The sequence below is a fragment of the Helianthus annuus genome, chromosome 4 (genome assembly GCF_002127325.2).
Source record: "Helianthus annuus cultivar XRQ/B chromosome 4, HanXRQr2.0-SUNRISE, whole genome shotgun sequence".
NCBI classification, from domain to species: domain Eukaryota; kingdom Viridiplantae; phylum Streptophyta; class Magnoliopsida; order Asterales; family Asteraceae; genus Helianthus; species Helianthus annuus.
Genome location: NC_035436.2, coordinates 12,235,675 through 12,254,197, shown reverse-complemented (window position 1 = coordinate 12,254,197; position 18,523 = coordinate 12,235,675).

The window sequence follows — 18,523 nt, the reverse complement described above, 5'->3', positions numbered from 1 at the left end:
TTGTTTTCCTGTAGCCTTAAGAGGGGCGAACGTAAAAATAATCCCTATCTCTCCCTCGAATGCTCTCAACCGGACCTTCTAGGCGAAATGCTTCTTGATGTATTGTTTCAACTAGAATATCTAATTCTTAATTGGTTAAAAGAACTTAGGATGGATTTTATTAATTCATCTCAAGACGATACCCAAGAAGAATTGTTGGGATCACATTCGAATAAAAACAACTTCGTTGTTCCCGATGTTACCTCTGACTCTAGCGAGGACTTGAGCGACAGTCGTCCCTATGTCGATTGTGCCGTGAAGGACTCTCCATCGACTTCGTTCGTGCATACACCTTCTTTAACGAGAGCCCGGGAAAGGGTTAGACTTGTCCACCTACATTTAGCATAGGAATCACTCTCACAGACAACCTCTTGCGTTCTCGTCTTAGTCTAGAGCAATTAAGGTATCTTAGGCACTTTAGGGTTGTTCCATCCAATAAGGAACCGCCCGATCTGGATAAGTTCCTTGAAAATAGACAAACTTCATAAACAGCCTCTCGACATGGGGTCGTGCCCAGGTCAACACGCCCCCGTGTCCACCTAAAGATTTCTTTCTGACTTTTTGTCAGAAAACGGACAAAATGTGTCAGGATCCCGTCTGCACACGGGGCCGTGTCCAGCCGACACGGGGCCGTGTGCAGCGTGCTGTCGTTTTCTATAAATGCAGCCAAGAATCCGGCCCATTTGGACCATCTAGGGACAGAGATTTGAGAGGTTCTTCTCACATACCATCCTAGGTATTTTCTAAAAGAAGGTTCTAACAACCATCTTGTCCTTTCCTCTTTTATCCATTACCTTCTTCTTCATCTTTCTTGCCTCCACACCTCCATTGAAGCTTGAGATCACCATGATTCTAAGCTTTATTGTGATGTTTGTTGAGTTTTTGTTCAAGGAATCTTGCTAAAAATAAGTTGTATAACATTGTTTTAAGTTATTACTGCTAAAAAATGCTTCACAAGTTGGGAAAATAATTTGAAACTTCAAGATTCCTTGTTCCCAAAATCTGCAGAAAGGTGAAAACGTGGCCGTGCTCATTGAGCACGGGGCCGTGTCCACAGGTACTGTTTCATTAAAATAAAGTCTTTTCCGTTTATTTTCGTAGAATGTCAAGCCAAAACAGTGGAACCTCTTTTGCGCACTCCAGAAACAGTCGAAGGGAAAGAAGGTCTTCGATTGAAGCAACTCTCGTGCGCTACGTAATGGCATTACGTGAAGCTCTTGACGAGATGACTTCGGTAGAGGAGGTCCTTATAGACCATATAAATTATCTTACGGTGGGGTTGGAAAACAGTTTTCAAGAAATTAACCTCTTGCACCAGAGGTTAAACATTCTTGTAACACCTTCCATGGAGCCAATCCCCCCCTCAAGAGGATTGGAACCTAGCACTTGGAGTCAACAATCCTACCGGATGGGATGACATTCCAGCGGAGCCTCCTCTTGAAGATCTACAAGAAGTCCCAATGGAGGTTGCACCCCCTCAAACCGATGCCAATGAGCCCACCTTTCTTCTCCCAATGGAGATAGAGGAATGGCTCGCCGACGTGTGAGGGACCCATGCCCGGAGAAAGAAGTTCTTCAAAGTCGCATCCAACCAAGAGAATTATCTTTTCGGAAATTTTGCTAATAGAATAAATTTTAGGCTAGAACTTCTTGGTTTGAACTTCTTGTGCTTCGATTGACCTAATTATCTAAGATATTAACTTATTAGGAATATTATCTAATTCTCTCTATGATTTAATGGAATGATGGTTTTAGCTAATTTGGTGTTTGGATGATGTTGTACTGGATAAAACACACCCGGGATGGTGAAGGATAACAAGGGAAACTTGCACCAGCACCCCATGCACGAAAACAGGACATTCCGACAAAATTTTCTTCATTACAGCAAGTTCAGCACGGGCCGTTCCCGCCCAACACGGCCCCGTGCTGCACAGTCTGCAAGAAATGCCCAGTTCAGGTAACTGGACACAGGGCGTGCTCACTGAACACGCCCCCGTGCCCAGGCTTCTGATTCTTTTTCTCAATTTCTGTTACTGGCGATCTGAACATGGGGCCGTGTGCAGACGCCCAGTAACATAAATTTTTGCTTTTTCACACCTTTTACACATTCAATCAACCTAAAAACTTATTTTTGGGACATATTGAGGACAATGTGTAATTTAAGTGTGGGGGGGGGGGGATGCTAAAACTTGAATTTTTGCAAGTCCTAATCAAAAGCCTTACACAAAACTCTATTGGAACCGCTACTCACCCCAATTTTTTTTTCAAAATTTTCATTTTTTTACTTGTCTTAGTTTAAGTTGGGAATTACAAGCTTTAAAAAGGTTATGTTTTTACAAATTTACAACCGATAGCGTCGTGATAAAAAGAACCAACATAAGAAAATTATGAAACGGCATGACAAGTTTAGTTAAAATTTGATTATATATACTTGATCACATAAAAACCCATTCCCACAAAAGTGAGTTTTGAGCCTTTATTGAGCATACAAATACACATCTTTAAACTAAATGCTCATTTTTCGTTTCTTGTGTGAATAGCCGCTTGGTTTCTTACAACTCTAGAACTTGCCACGACGATACATTCCCGGTCCTTACCAACTTAAACCCGAGTAAGTAAATGATGGAGGCATTAGGACTAACCCTTTTTATTTCTACACCATTATTTTCCTTTTTTTACCACCTACCCAAAATCCCCCTAGTTAACCCCTTTGAGCCTAAACCTTTTCATTTCTTAACCCAAAACAAAACACCCTTTTACCCACCAAAACCCTTTTTCATTTTAAACCCTTTTTTTAGTAACAAGGCTCGGTTTTTCTTATGACTTCCTTAAAAAAATGATGATGATGAACCGAAAAGAAATAAACAAACAAGTTTATCAAAAAGAACTTTGTTTGAAAGAAATGCTTCATCAAAATAAAAAGTTTTGAAAAATAAAAAGTCTTCCAAAAAACCGATGCTTTTTACGCCTTTCGCCCTTTTTACTAACCACTAACCCAACCACCCACCTTTAGCCCAAGCCTAACTCTTCACCCCAAAAGTCCTCTTGATATTTACAAAGGTGTATAGTTAAAAAGGAGGATGATTGATTGCTTGGCAAGCTTATGGTAGGAGTAAGTTCCATGCCGCTCTCGAGTGATTCACTAAAACACATCTTCGGCCGAGTGTTGAGTGATCCCCCGTGAGGTATGTGAACTTGTATATAAATAGAATTTTAAAAAGGCATGTTATGCCCTAATAAGTAATTTATCTTATGTAATGTTTTTAATAAATCATGAGGAATAGGATTGTAAATAAATAAAAATAAAACCCAATAAAAATCCTGGAATCCCGACACTCTATGACAAGCCCAAAAACATTCTCTTCTACCCATTCCATTTGGGAGTGTAAAAGCCACATTATAAAGAGTTTTGCTTGAGGACAAGCAAAGATTCAAGTGTGGGGGTATTTGATGTGCACAAAATGCAACATATAAATTACATCAATTAAGGCATAAAACTAACCCTTTTTTAGTACTAATGTTGGAAAAAGTGTGTTTTTGTCTTCCTTTTGTATTCTCAGGATTAAATGAGCTCAAATGAACAAAAGAAGCAAAAAGACAGCTAAATCTAACATAAATACAAGAAAAGGAACAAACGTAGCATGCCCGACCCCCCAACAACATCTTCCCAAGCAAAAACAAGAAAACAGAAGGCCGAACACGCCCCGTGCTCAATGAGCATGGGGGCGTGCCCAAGTGTCAGCAGAAAAGACAAAGTTGTAGAAGCTTCTATAGCCCACCACGGGGTCGTGCTCAGCGGACACGGTGCCGTGGTCAACTCTTAGATTCGCAGAATCTGAGGAAATCTTGATAGTACAGATACGCTTCTGCACACGGGGTCGTGCCCAGCGGACACGAGAGCGTGGTCAACTAATGCAGCCAAACTGCAATTTATGAAGAAAGAGAAGAGGAATGGACACGGGGCCATGCCCGAGCTTCTGTTCAGCCTATAAATAGGAGTGCTTGGATCACTTGCAATTCATCCCTTGGCACACCACCTCTCTCAACTTCACCCACCACCCACCACCATCACAACACCATCATCCACCACCATCATCCATTGTCCATCATAGAGTGTGTGAGTCGTCTCGGTATCCAAGATTGATCGTAAGAGTTTTTGACAATCAAAGGCCATGTTTGCCTAAGTCTCTTACATCACTTGGTGAAGACAACTGTTTAGTGTAATACTTTTATTTTTAATCTTTTCGCACTTTTTATTTGGTTATGTATTAATGACTTTAATAACTAGTTTCTTATGTTGAAGGTGATTCTTCCTTATCGTTTGTCTGTGGTGTCTTGGCATTATTTTACTGTCTATATAAAATAAAAGATTTTCACCATTCATATCTCCACGGTCTATATGGAGATATGTTGGCTACCTGGTCGGGGGTTAAGGGAATGATTTGGTAAGAGTCTTGCCATTGTTCAGTGTATAGATCCTGCAAAGGACCTGGGTCAAATTTAGTAGGACCTCCTTTAATATCCACCGGTATTGGATGGCGGAGGTCCAAACTCTTTGATCCCCTCATAAGTAAGCTACTATTAAAACTTTAATCCGGCTACATAGGTCTGTATCCCTGCTGACTCAGACTACTTAGCCGAGGGTAACGTCACCTTCAAAAGAGGGGCCTACCACATTATGCATTAATAACTTAATTAATTATCTTTCAATAATCCGACCCTTTAGGATTGTATCCTTGCTGACTCAAACTACTGGGTTGAGGGTAACGTCACCTTCAAAATAGGGGCCTACTACAATAACTAAGATAATCTCTTAAAAAGTGCAAAAGTGCGGAAATAATCAAAGGTTACACTACACACGAGTCGGATCCAAGTGATTCATCTTGTCTGTCTGTTTTTATTTTATTTTTATTTTTCAGCATTTTAGTTAGTTTTATTTTTCTAGTTTAAAATCTTTTTCTAACTTTTTGATTTGATTAGACGTTGAGGATAAACCGGTACTAAAAGCTCTTGTGTCCTTGGACGACCTCGGTATCTTACCAACACTGTACTACGTCCACAATGGGTGCACTTGCCCATATGTGTGTTTAGTGTTAGTAAATATCGTGTTTTATAAATTTAAAACTTGGCTAAAAAGTGTAAACGGGCTTAAAATATACATAAAAAATATAAGACACTTCACGCACATCAGGTTCTTTCTCTCAGCCAAACCATTTTGTGGGGAGTATAGTATGATGCCTTCCTCCTCGCAAAATGCATCAAACTTTCGGTTAAAGTATTCTCCGCCTCTGTCTGAGCGAAGAATTTTAATGCGTTTCTCTCGTTGTTTTTCAACCTCAGCCTTATATATTTTGAATGCCTCAAAAGCTTCGTCTTTTGAATGAAACAAATAAACATATAAGTATCGGCTTGAGTAATCGCAAAAAGTGATAAAATATCTCTTACCCCCGTGAGTAAGAACTCCATTCAGTTCACAAATATCTAAATGAATTAGCTCTAGTAAGGATGTATTGCGTTTATGGACACTTGGAAAAGGTTTCTCTGTGAATTTGGATTTCACACAAGTTTCGCATTTTTCAAAGTCTTTATCTTTTAATTTTAATAAACCTTTAGTTTGCATTTTTTCAATGTTTTTAATATTTGTATGAGCTAAACGTTTATGCCATAAAGAAATTGAACAAGCGATATAATCAGAAGACATAATTTCATTCAATTCAAAACCAATTGCATTACATTCACCAAAATTAGTACTATCACTACCACTATCACTATCACTTTCATTCCCAAACCCATCAATCACAGAAACGCCCCCTTCATCCGAGTCTACTTCTTCATCAATCCCATCTTCAGCTAAGTCAAGACGATACATTCCACCCGTGTTCTTTGCTTGACCCACATAGATGTCATTTAGAGAAAACTTCACACGGAGATTCTTGAGAACCAGCTTGTAACCATTCCGATCGAACTTATCAGCAGAAACAAGACCCTTAGTGATACCAGGAACATGCAACACTTCCTGAAGGGTAACCACTTGACCATCTTTAAAGTTTAGTCGCACCGTGCCTTTACCACGAACTTCTACTCGATGTCCATCCGCACACACCACCACTGTTCCTCGAGGAACAGGACCATAAGTAAGAAACAAGCCACGATTCCCACAAACATGAACAGTGGCTCCAGAATCCAAAAACCATCCTCTACATGCCATAATGCGTGTATATTGAGACAGCATGTTCACCTCTCTAAGACCCACATTGGCCACTAGATTGGTGACTTTCTCAACATCAATAACACTTGTAGAACCCACCATAGATCCAGATTTCCTTTGAGAGCACTCTCGTGCATAATGCCCGGTTTCTCCACAAACATGACATTTACCAGACCTCTTTGGTTGATGGTTGTTAGTGTGTTGTGACTTCTTGAATTCCTTTTTCTTTGGTGCTGTAAACTTCTTATTCTTTGATGATGCCCCTTTTCCCTTTTGACCAGATCCTCCAGCAACATGATTCACACTCGATCTGACTTTACTTCTTTTGTCCCGGTTGCACGTTTCCTCCTCAATTCAGAGGTGCTTCAACAGTTCATCCAAAGAGTAGTCCTCAGACTTGTGCATCATTCTCTTTGAGAAATCTTTCCAATTAAGAGGTAGTTTTGCAATAATGAACCCTACTTGAAATATTTCTGGCAGCGGAATAGAAAGTGCGGTCAATTTGTTAACAAGAACTTGGAGCTCATGCACTTGCTCCAGGATTGACTTGTCATCGACCATTCGAAAGTCTAAGTACTTGGAAATAAGGTATTTGTTAGTACCTTCTTCAAGAGCCTTGTACTTATCTTCCAAAGCTTTCCACAATTCTCTAGTACTTTTTACCGGCGCGCACAAGTCATAGAGACGATCCGAAAGAGAATTTTTGATGTGGCCAAGGCAAAGATCTTCAGCTTCCTTACGGACAAGTCTCTGCTTTGCCAAATCTTGAATAGGGACCTCTCCTGCCTCAAGAGGAGGGTCATCAGGGATTTTAGGCAAGTTTAGATCAAGGATATAGTAGAGTTTCAGCACAACTAGCATGAACTTAACCTTGTCCGCCCAACGGGTATAGTTCTGACCATCGAATATGTCCAACTTGACAAACTCTTGATTCATGAATCTCAGATTGGCTGTTGGTAGTTCAGAGTCCATTAGTACTGTTGATTAAACACAAAATAAAATCCTTTAAGATTGTTAAAAATATTTCAATCAAACAGTAAATTAATATAAACTTTATTAATTACCGAGTTATCAGCCAAACCAGTTTGTTCCAACTTGGGAAAACTGATTAAAGAAAAGGTAGAAGGAGACCGTTCCGTTATCGGACGAATTTAAAGAACACACAAAAATTAAGACCAACCTGGTGATTAAGAAAGAAGATCTTTGAACTGCACGGATGACTCCTGTCCTTACAGGATTTTACGAGCTTGTATTGCTGTGAGCTGCAGCGTAAACTCCCAGGATTTAAAGCAGAACTGATCTGGTATTCCAACAACAATGGAAACCAGAAAAACACAGAAGCTGCAGAAGAAACTGGAGCACAGAAAAATGGGAGGAGGCTGTGAAAATTAGGTGTTTAGAATGGGTAGCAGGAGGCTTTTATTTATAGGCTATGATTACACCAAAGAATGAGAAAAACGGGGAGTGGGATAACCATCCAGAACCAAATTCGGTTGCTGGAGATATCCCACATGAATTCGAATTACTAGAGATAATGGGATAACCCCCACTGTTTCGAATTCATCTCTATCTCCTTATCTCATTCGATCCACAGATCTGACACACCTGAACCGGACCCTAGCTAAAAATAAAAGCTCCTCAGCTCCTCGCGATGATGCGTACGTGCGAAGTGCAAAGTGCGCCTCAAACGCGCCCATTCGCGCCTCAAACGCGACCATTCGCGAGCTCACGGCTCGGCTCGGCTCGGCGTGCGTGTGGGCTTCGTCCACTTCTCAACCCATTTAACACTTTGGCTGGCCCATAAGGAGTAATCCCTTATAAACCACTCAAACTTCACTCTCTCCACCAATGTGGGATGGAGGAAACATACCAACTTGTATGTTCCTCTTTAGTATTTCCAACAATCCCCCACCAAGTTGGAATGTTTCCTTTCAATTAGACTGATGATGTCACTAGGTGTCACGAAGATTAAACCGAGTTTATGTTGATAAACAAGAAGAGACAGATTTGATGGTGTCCTATGGAATTAAACCATTAACCTGATAGCCCCCTTCGGTTTACCCCTACACATCACCAGCTGACTTTGCGTTCTCATTGAGCGCAAATATGGCCGTGCGCTATAAATCCTTTTCATGACCCTTTAGAAGATAAACCACTAATCTTCACTTGAGGCGGCACCACCCCTAGATCATATAGGCGAAGTTTTACATCATCCACATTGCTTAGATGCCTCCAAAACTTTGTTAAGAGCATTAGCTCACCCTTGTTCTCGGCAACGACGTACTATCATACCTCACATCACATGGATCTTTCAAATTTGATAGTACCTTCTATCGTTAAGTGACTTCGTTTTTACCCATTAAAATTGAGAAATAGGAGCACTAAGTTCAAGTTGGGTTTCCATCAATAACAATTCTATTGTGGTTTTAGACCCATGTCTCTCGCGGTATTCACAACCAAATCTCTCGTCAGAGGTTTAGTAAACGGATCTGCCAAGTTCTTACTCGTCTTGACATAGACAACCTTGATGGTACCACTTTCAAGAAGTTGTCTCACATAATTGTGCCGAAGACCTATGTGTCTTGACCTCCCATTAAACACTGCGTTGTATACTTTAGATAGTGTGGCCTCACTATCACAATACATGGGAATAGACGACATTGGAACATCCCACAGACGGATGTCAGTAAGTAGATCTCTAATCCACTCTGCTTCCTTACCAGCCACAGCTAGCGCTATGAACTCAGCTTCCATAGTTGAGTAGGCAATACACGTCTGTTTCTTGATCGCCCAAGAAATTGCTCCTCCTGCTAGAGTGTAAATCCACCCACTTGTAGATTTTGAATCACTAGTGTGATCAATCCAGCTTGCATCAGAATAACCTTCGAGTATTCTGGAAGAAGACGTGTATGTCAGTTCTAAGTTACTGGTCTTTTTCAGGTATCCAAGTACTCTACCCACTGCCTTCCAGTGTTCTGTCCCTGGATTGACAGTATACTGACTCAGTTTGCTTACAGCAAAAGCAATGTCAAGACGAGTGCAATGCGTTGCATACATCATACTTCCAATAGCACTCGTATACTCTAGTTGAGCCACTGCTCTTCTAGAGTTCACTTTAACTTTCACACTTGGATCAAACGGGGTATTAAACTCTTTAATATTTAAGTGTTGAAACTTAGTGAGAATTTTCTCTATGTAATGAGATTGACTTAAAGAAATCTGACTTCCAGTTCTTTTCACCTTGATCCCAAGAATGGTATCAACTTCTCCTAGATCTTTCATCTTAAAGTTCGAGGACAAATATTTCTTAGTTTCAGAAATACCTTCAAGGTGAGGGCCAATGATCAACATATCATCAACATAGAGACAAATCACGACTGTATAACCGGGTTCGCACTTAGTATAAATACATCTGTCAGCACTATTGTGTCGAAACCCGAAAGCAGTCATAGTGGTATCAAATCTCTCATGCCACTGTGTAGGAGCTTGCTTCAAACCATACAGAGATTTAATAAGTCTACACACTTTGTTCTCTTGTCCAGGCATCACAAATCCTTCTGGTTGCTCCAAATAAATCTCCTCATTTAGATACCCATTTAGAAATGTTGTCTTTACATCCATTTGATGGATGTACAGCCCTTTCAAAGCAGACACCGCTATTAGAGTTCTAATAGAACTTATTCTAGCCACAAGTGCATAGGTATCAAAATAGTCGATCCCTTCTCTCTGCCTATAACCTATAGCAACTAATCTCGCTTTATAGGCAGAGATGGATCCATCTGGATGATACTTCTTTTTGAAAATCCATTTGGATCCAATAGGTTTCTTTCCCTTGGATAGATCAGCTAACTCCCAAGTTCCATTTTCCATAATGGAATCCATTTCATCATTAACTGCCTCCTTCCACAAAGGAGCATCTCTTGATGACATTGCTTCGCTGAAAGTTTTAGGATCATCATCCAAATTTACAGCGAAAATGACCTCTCTCATCACTTTCTTTTGAGTTCCCTCAACCAGGTAAGAAAAGAAATCATCTCCATAACTTTTCTCTTTTCTAACTCTGGTACTTTTTCTTGGTTCTTCAACTATGGGTGAAGGTTGGACTCTTTTTTCAGAAGTACTAGAAGCTGTGGTGTAATTTGAGTTTTCATCATCTCTAGAAAACTTGTTCTCAAACAATTCCACATCTCTGGATTCTACAACTATACCTGATTCGTCATCCAACAACTGGTAAGACTTACTATGCGAAGCATATCCAATGAATACACTCTTGAAAGCTCATTCTCCCAGTTTGAGTGTCTTTGGATCAGGTATGCGATGGTAGGCAAGACAACCCCAAACCCTCAAATGCTCTAGGTTTGGTTTTCTTCCTTTCCACAACTCATATGGTCTCGTAGGTATCACACGACTAGTGATCCTATTGTGAACATAACATGCGGTCAACAAAGCATCCCCCCACATATTGCGAGGTAGACCCGATTGATTTAACATACAGTTAACCATCTCTACCAAGGTTCGGTTCTTTCTCTCAGCCAAACCATTTTGTTGGGGAGTATACGGTGCAGTTCTCTCATGTATGATGCCTTCCTCCTCGCAGAATGCATCAAACTTTCGGTTAAAGTATTCTCCGCCTCTGTCCGAGCGAAGAATTTTAATGCATTTCTCTCGTTGTTTTTCAACCTCAACCTTATATATTTTGAATGCCTCAAAAGCTTCGTCTTTTGAATGGAACAAATAAACATATAAGTATCGGCTCGAGACATCACAGAAAGTGATAAAATATCTCTTACCCCCACAAGTAAGAACTCCATTCAGTTAACAAATATCTGAATGAATTAGCTCTAGTAGTGATGTATTGCGTTTATGGACACTTGGAAAAGGTTTCTTTGTGAATTTGGATTTCACACAAGTTTCCCATTTTTCAAAGTCTTTATCTTTTAATTTTAATAAACCTTTAGTTTGCATTTTTTCAATGTTTTTAATATTTGTATGAGCTAAACGTTTATGCCATAAAGAAATTGAACAAGCGATATAATCAGAAGACATAATTTCATTCAATTCAAAACCAATTGCATTACATTCACCAAAACTAGTACTATCACTACCTCTATCACTATCACTTTCATTCCCAAACCCATCAATCACAGAAACGCCCCCTTCATCCGAGTCTACTTCTTCATCAATCCCATCTTCAGCTAAGTCAAGACGATACATTCCACCCGTGTTCTTTGCTTGACCCACATAGATGTCATTTAGAGAAAACTTCACACGGAGATTCTTGAGAACCAGCTTGTAACCATTCCGATCGAACTTATCAGCGGAAACAAGACCCTTGGTGATACTAGGAACATGCAACACGTCCTGAAGGGTAACCACTTGACCATCTTTAAAGTTTAGTCGCACCGTGCCTTTACCACGAACTTCTACTCGATGTCTATCAGCACATACCACCATTGTTCCTTGAGGAACAGGACCATAAGTAAGAAACGAGCCACAATTTCCACAAACATGAACAGTGGCTCCAGAATCCAAAAACCATCCTCTACATGCCACAATGCGTGTATATTGAGAAAGCATCTTCACCTCTCCAAGACCCACATTGGCCACTAGATTGGTGACTTTCTCAACATCAATAGCACTTGTAGAACCAACCGTAGATCCAGATTTCCTTTGAGAGCACTCTCGTGCATAATGCCCGGTTTCTCCACAAACATGACATTTACCATACCTCTTTGGTTGATGGTTGTTAGTGTGTTGTGACTTCTTGAATTCCTTTTTCTTTGGTGCTGTAAACTTCTTATTCTTTGATGATGCCCCTTTTCCCTTTTGACCAGATCCTCCAGCAACATGATTCACACTCGATCCGACTTTACTTCTTTTGTCCCTATTGCGCGTTTCCTCCTCAATTCGGAGGTGCTTCAACAGTTCGTCCAAAGAGTAGTCCTCAGACTTGTGCATCATTCTCTTTGAGAAATCTTTCCAATTAGGAGGTAGTTTTGCAATAATAACCCCTACTTGAAATATTTCTAGCAGCGGAATAGAAAGTGCGGTCAATTTGTTAACAAGAACTTGGAGTTCATGCACTTGCTCCAGGATTGACTTGTCATCGACCATTTGAAAGTCTAAGTACTTGGAAATAAGGTATTTGTTAGTACCTTCTTCAAGAGCTTTGTACTTATCTTCCAAAGCTTTCCACAATTCTCTAGCACTTTTTACCGGCGCGTACAAGTGATAGAGACGATCCGAAAGAGAATTTTTGATGTGGCAAAGGCAAAGATCTTCAGCTTCCTTACGGACAAGTCTTTGCTTTGCCAAATCTTGATTCGGGACCTCTCCTACCTCAAGAGGAGGGTCATCAGGGATTTCAGGCAAGTCTGGATCAAGGATATAGTAGAGTTTCAGCACAACAAGCATGAACTTAACCTTGTCCGCCCAACGGATATAGTTCTGACCATCGAATCTGTCCAACTTGACAAACTCTTGATTCATGAATCTCAGATTGGCTGTTGGTAGTTCAGAGTCCTGTTGATTAAACGCAAAATAAAATCCTTTAAGATTGTTAAAAATATTTCAATCAAACAGTAAATTAATATAAACTTTATTCATTACCGAGTTATCAGCCAAACCAGTTTGTTCCAACTTGAGCAAACTGATTAAAGAAAGGTAGAAGGAGACTGTCCCGTTATCGGACGAAATTAAAGAACACGCAAAAATTAAAACCAACCTGGCGATTAAGAAAGAAGATCCTTGAACTGCACGGATGACTCCTGTCCTTAAAGGATTTTACGCGCTCGTATTGCTGTGAGCTGCAGCGTAAACTCCCAGGATTTAATGCAGAACTGATCTGGTATTCCAACAGCAATGGAAACCAGAAAAACGCAGAAGCTGGAGAAGAAATTAGAGCACAGAAAAATGGGAGGAGGCTGCGAAAATTAGGTGTTTAGAATGGGTAGCAAGAGGCTTTTATTTATAGGCTATGATCACACCAAAGAATGAGAAAAACGGGGAGTGGGATAACCATCCAGAACCAAATTCGGTTGCTAGAGATATCCCACACGAATTCGAATTACTAGAGATAATGGGATAACCCCCACTGTTTTGAATTCATCTCTATCTCCTTATCTCATTCGATCCACAGATCTAACACACCTGAACCGGACCCTAGAGAAAAATAAAAGCTCCTAGCGTATGTGCGAAGTGCAAAGTGCATCTCAAACGCGCCCATTTACGCCTCAAACGCGACCATTCGCGAGCTCGCGGCACGGCTCGGCGCGCGTGTGGGCTTCATCCACTTCTCAACCCATTTAACACTTTGGTGGCCCATAAGGAGTAATCCCTTATAAACCACTCAAACTTCAGTCTCTCTACCAATGTGGGATGGAGGAAACATACCAACATGTATGTTCCTCTTTAATATTTCCAACAATCCCCCACCAAGTTAGAATGTTTCCTTTCACTTAGACTGATGATGTCATTAGGTGTCACGAAGATTAAACCCAGTTTATGTTGATAAACAAGAAGAGACAGATTTGATGGTGTCCTATGGAATTAAACCATTAACCTGATAGCCCTCTTCGGTTTACCCCCACACATCACCAGCTGACTTTGCGTTCTCACTGAGCGCGAATATGGTTGTGCACTATAAATCCTTTTCATGACCCTTTAGAAGATAAATCACTAATCTTCACTTGAGGTGCCACCACCCCTAGATCATATAGGCGAAGTTTTACATCATCCACGTTGCTTGGATGCCTCCAAAACTTTGTTAAGAGCATTAGCTCACCCTTGTTCTCGGCAACGACGTACTATCATACCTTACATGGATCTATCAAATTTGATAGTACCTTCTATCGTTAAGTGACTTCGTTTTTACCCATTAAAACTTGAGAAATAGGAGCACTAAGTGCAAAGTGCGCCTCAAACGCGACCATTCGCGAGCTCGTTGCACGGCTCGACGCGCGTGTGGGCTTTATCCACTTCTCAACCCATTTAACACTTTGGTGGCCCATAAGGAGTAATCCCTTATAAACCACTCAAACTTCACTCTCTCCACCAATGTGGGATGGAGGAAACATACCAACTTGTATGTTCCTCTTTAATATTTCCAACATAAAATAATCACCATTGTTTGCACTCTAGCTTGTAGATAGAAGACTATCAATGTCTTTAGTTATGATGTTAATCTCTTCCGATTCTTGTCGTTGATGATTCAATCGAAGCCTCTCCATTTCAATTTCGGCCGCATGTTGCTTTTCTTATTTCTTTATCCAAATCCTCACCATTTCCCTTTCCGTGGTTTCTTGCTTGTCTTATTTCTTCAACCAAAGCCTATCCGCATGTAAATCATGAAATTCGGAGAACCTACTCTCATTAACTTATCTAATTTCGGTTCACCGGGTGATTGGTCCTTTGAAGAGTTGAATCAGCCTTTTCGTTTCCCGTACGCTTATCCGTGCATTCTGGAACGCCGAATTAGTCAACCGGAAACACGTTTTTATATGATTTGGAACAAATTTATTGGCAATCGGTTACGATCAATTTTTTCAATCCGGATCACAAATCCGCAGCGTTCGGTTCAGTTCGATTCTTTACCCGATTCTGGTACGGGCGATCTGGTTCGCAATACCGCGAATTGTGTGGAATATGAAGGTTGAAACTACCAAGGTTGAGTTAACTAGAGTCAAGAGCGTACCATATAACAGTTGGAGCTTAAAGTAAGGAATATCAACTTTTTGTGGGTCTTTAGTATGATTCAACAAAACATATGAAACCAAACAACACATGTCAAATAAGCATTTTGATACAATAGTAAGTTGTGAGTTGCCAATGATCTCTAGATCAAGTGGTGGAGGGCTTGCATTTCTCTTGAGAAATGCAGGTTCGACTCCCACTTAGTGCAGAGTGAGGCACTGGTGGGCAATGATAGGAGACCCAGGGAAACCTAGGTTGGATCCTTGAGCCAAACGGGTTTTACTGGTAATTTCACTGTCGTGCTTACGGGCGAGTGGGTTACCGGGTTTTCCCCGGAATTTGTGGTGGACTCGGGTTACTCTCGGAGTACTCCGTTTGTCCAGTGGGTGCCCCGAGAGTGCTCGGGATTGAGTTTGTTGGCCATTAAAAAAAAGTAAGTTGTGGGTTGTAATAAGTAACAATAAATGTTACAGTATGTCATTAACTAATGATGGTTTGCACTTTGCAGCGAATGTACAGTCACAAATCACAGTAAAAAATCTGATGAAATGTTAAAAAAAATTATTCATATTCCATACCATGATTTCAAAATTCAAAACACACACATAAAGCTTCTTGATCGGTTGTTCGATGAAACAAACTTATTTATGGTATTGAACTAAACCGGATTTATGCCATTGCTGGCTGCAACTACCAATATGTGTTGTTAATTACCCGTGTCATCGGAAACTGCCTCATCGTCCACGACTTGCATCTCGATCGCTTGCCGTTTTGTTCCCATCAGATGCGTACTCGGATGTGTATTCTGCGGTCGGTTGGTGCTTTATGCCGCTGTCAGAACCTACTCCAGGGAGGACGATATCCAAACTTTAACATGTAAAATTTGCATTTAAATCGAAAAACTTATAGTGTAGGGTTAGATTTTAAGTTTCTAGAATCAATATTTATGTGCCCATATGACAAACCCAACCCCGAATTAAACCTCAACTTTGTTTCGTAAAATGAGCATTAAAAGCCCGACACTAAACGAAACCTTACTACATGAGCATCAAAATCAGCACCAAAACCCAAATAAAAATGAGCATCAAAAGCCCGACTCGTAAACCGAACACACGTTTTACATTATATCTATGCTTACAATACAAGCCACAGATCAATGACGTTAAAGATGTTGAATACATGCTTAAAGCCAATATTGTGATTAACCAATTAGAATGTCTGGTCATGGTATCTTTGCCGTTGATGGCACGAACAACCAGTATAGATATCGACTTATACAACGACGAAGGTCATCACGGACATAAGATTAGTTTCACTATGTCCCTCCAGCTTTAGTCCTTCACAAAGTATCACTTCCGATGTTCTTCGGCGAGATTGAAACACTAAGTATTTCAACAAAAACCTGAGTCTGAGATGTTCTTCGTTATCTGGTAACTGAAAATAGCCAACAATAGTAGATAAATTGGAAGTTTATTGATTATCCATAGATAATAGAAGAAGATGATGAGAAATACCTGTGCTTATGTTGAGCCTAACACGAAATCATTACTTTTTTTAGCTTCTTGCGTGATGTGTCATGTAAACCTGGTCAGCAACTGTTCATTCAAATCCAATGGTTGAGACTCATTCATTAAACGTCAGATGTTGTTCTTGAGATATAATTGCATCTGGATCACTCCTTCTTACATCCCCATAATTATAAGACCTTCCAACAAAGAAATGCTATGGGGAAGATGACTTATTGAAGAACCTGCTAGATGCAACCATTTCAAACATTTTATATCTCCTAGGTTCTCGGGTAATTTCTCAAGGTTAGAGCATTGAGAAAGGCCAAGCGCGTAGAGATGTTTTAAGTTACAAATGCTGGATGGAAGATCTCTTATCTTGATACCTGTTAAACTTAGTGTATTCAAACTTTCTAAATCTCCTAGGTTCTCGGGTAATTTCTCAAGTTCATAACATTCAGAAAGGTTAAGCTTTTTGAGATGTTTTAACTTACAAATGCTGGATGGAACATCTCTTATCTTGGTACCTGCTACACTTAGTGTATTCAAACTTTCTAAATCTCCTAGGTTCTCGGGTAATTTCTCAAGTTTATAACATTTAGAAAGCTTAAGTTCTCCGAGATATTTTAACTTACATATGCTAGATGGAACATCTCTTATCTTGGTACCTCCTACACTTAGTGTATTCAAACTTTCTAAATCTCCTAGGTTCTCTGGTAATTTCTCAAGCTCAGAACATTCCGAAAGGTCAAGCTCTTTGAGATGTTTTAAGTTACAAATGCTGGATGGAACATTTCTTACCTTGCTTAATTTTAAACTTAGTGTATTCAAACTTTCTAAATCTCCTAGGTTCTCCGGTAATTTCTCAAGCTCAGAACATTCCGAAAGGTCAAGCTCTTTGAGATGTTTTAACTTACAAATGCTGGATGGAATATCTCTTATATTGCTTAATCTTAGATTTAGTATATTCAGTGAATCTATTTGACCAAAATCCTCGGGTAACATACAAACTTTACAACATTCTAGACCAAGAACTTTAAGATGTTTCAACTTACAAATGCTATCCGGGAGATGTTTAACTTCTGAATATGATAAATCTAGCCCTTCTAAACACTCCAACCGCCCAATGTCCTCAGGCAATTCCTCTATGCCACAATATACAAGGGAAAGAAATCTTAAATGTTGTAAACTACAAATGCTTCCTGGAAGGCTTTTAAGTTTGCTACACCAATCGAATGATATATCAACAAGCTTATGAAGATCTCTAATTGATGAAGGTATGTTTTCTATATCATTGTTACCAAATTCAAGCTCTTGCAGATTACTGTTGGAGTGGCTCGGGATTATATCCTGGAACTCCTTTAGATGTACGTAACTTACATCAAGAACCTCAAGTGATTCCAAATCCTTGATAAACGAAACAGATTTCAACTTGTTACATTGCCGGAGGTTTAGGTACGTAAGCCTTTTTAAACAACCAATGGGCACATGAAGTTCTACCAAATTCGTACAAAATGAAAGATCTAACCTCACAAGATTTGGAGTCAAACCAAGGTCAAGTTTCCACAATTTTGAGTTGCATAGTATAATGGATTTGAGCTTCTTAAGAACCTAATGCCACACCAAAAAAGAAGGTAATAAACTAATTCATAACTGATCAATAAATAAATCAAAATTATTAATCAATCATCCTACCTTCCCCCCCACCCAAAGTTGTTCGATTATGCTGTGAGACATGTCAAGCTCAACAAGATTATTTGCTTCAAAGGTTTTAGGCAAACACCAATGAGGGTAATAGTGCCATTTCAAGTACCGTAATGAATTTGGGAAGTATTGACTAACTTCATTAATCTTCAAAAGTGTAGGTCCCTTTTCGCGGAGGATTACGAACCTAAACCTTGTTATACAAACCTACTAGCGAGTGCGGAATCCAAGCTAGCAAGCAAACCGAGTTATTAGCAAGTAGAGAAACAAACACACAAAGATTCACCGATTAACACTAGTCGTATTAATGCAAATGAAGGTTCGGTTACAAGCTCAATGTTTACAGAAGTGTTCTATAAACTCTCTAAGTGTGTGA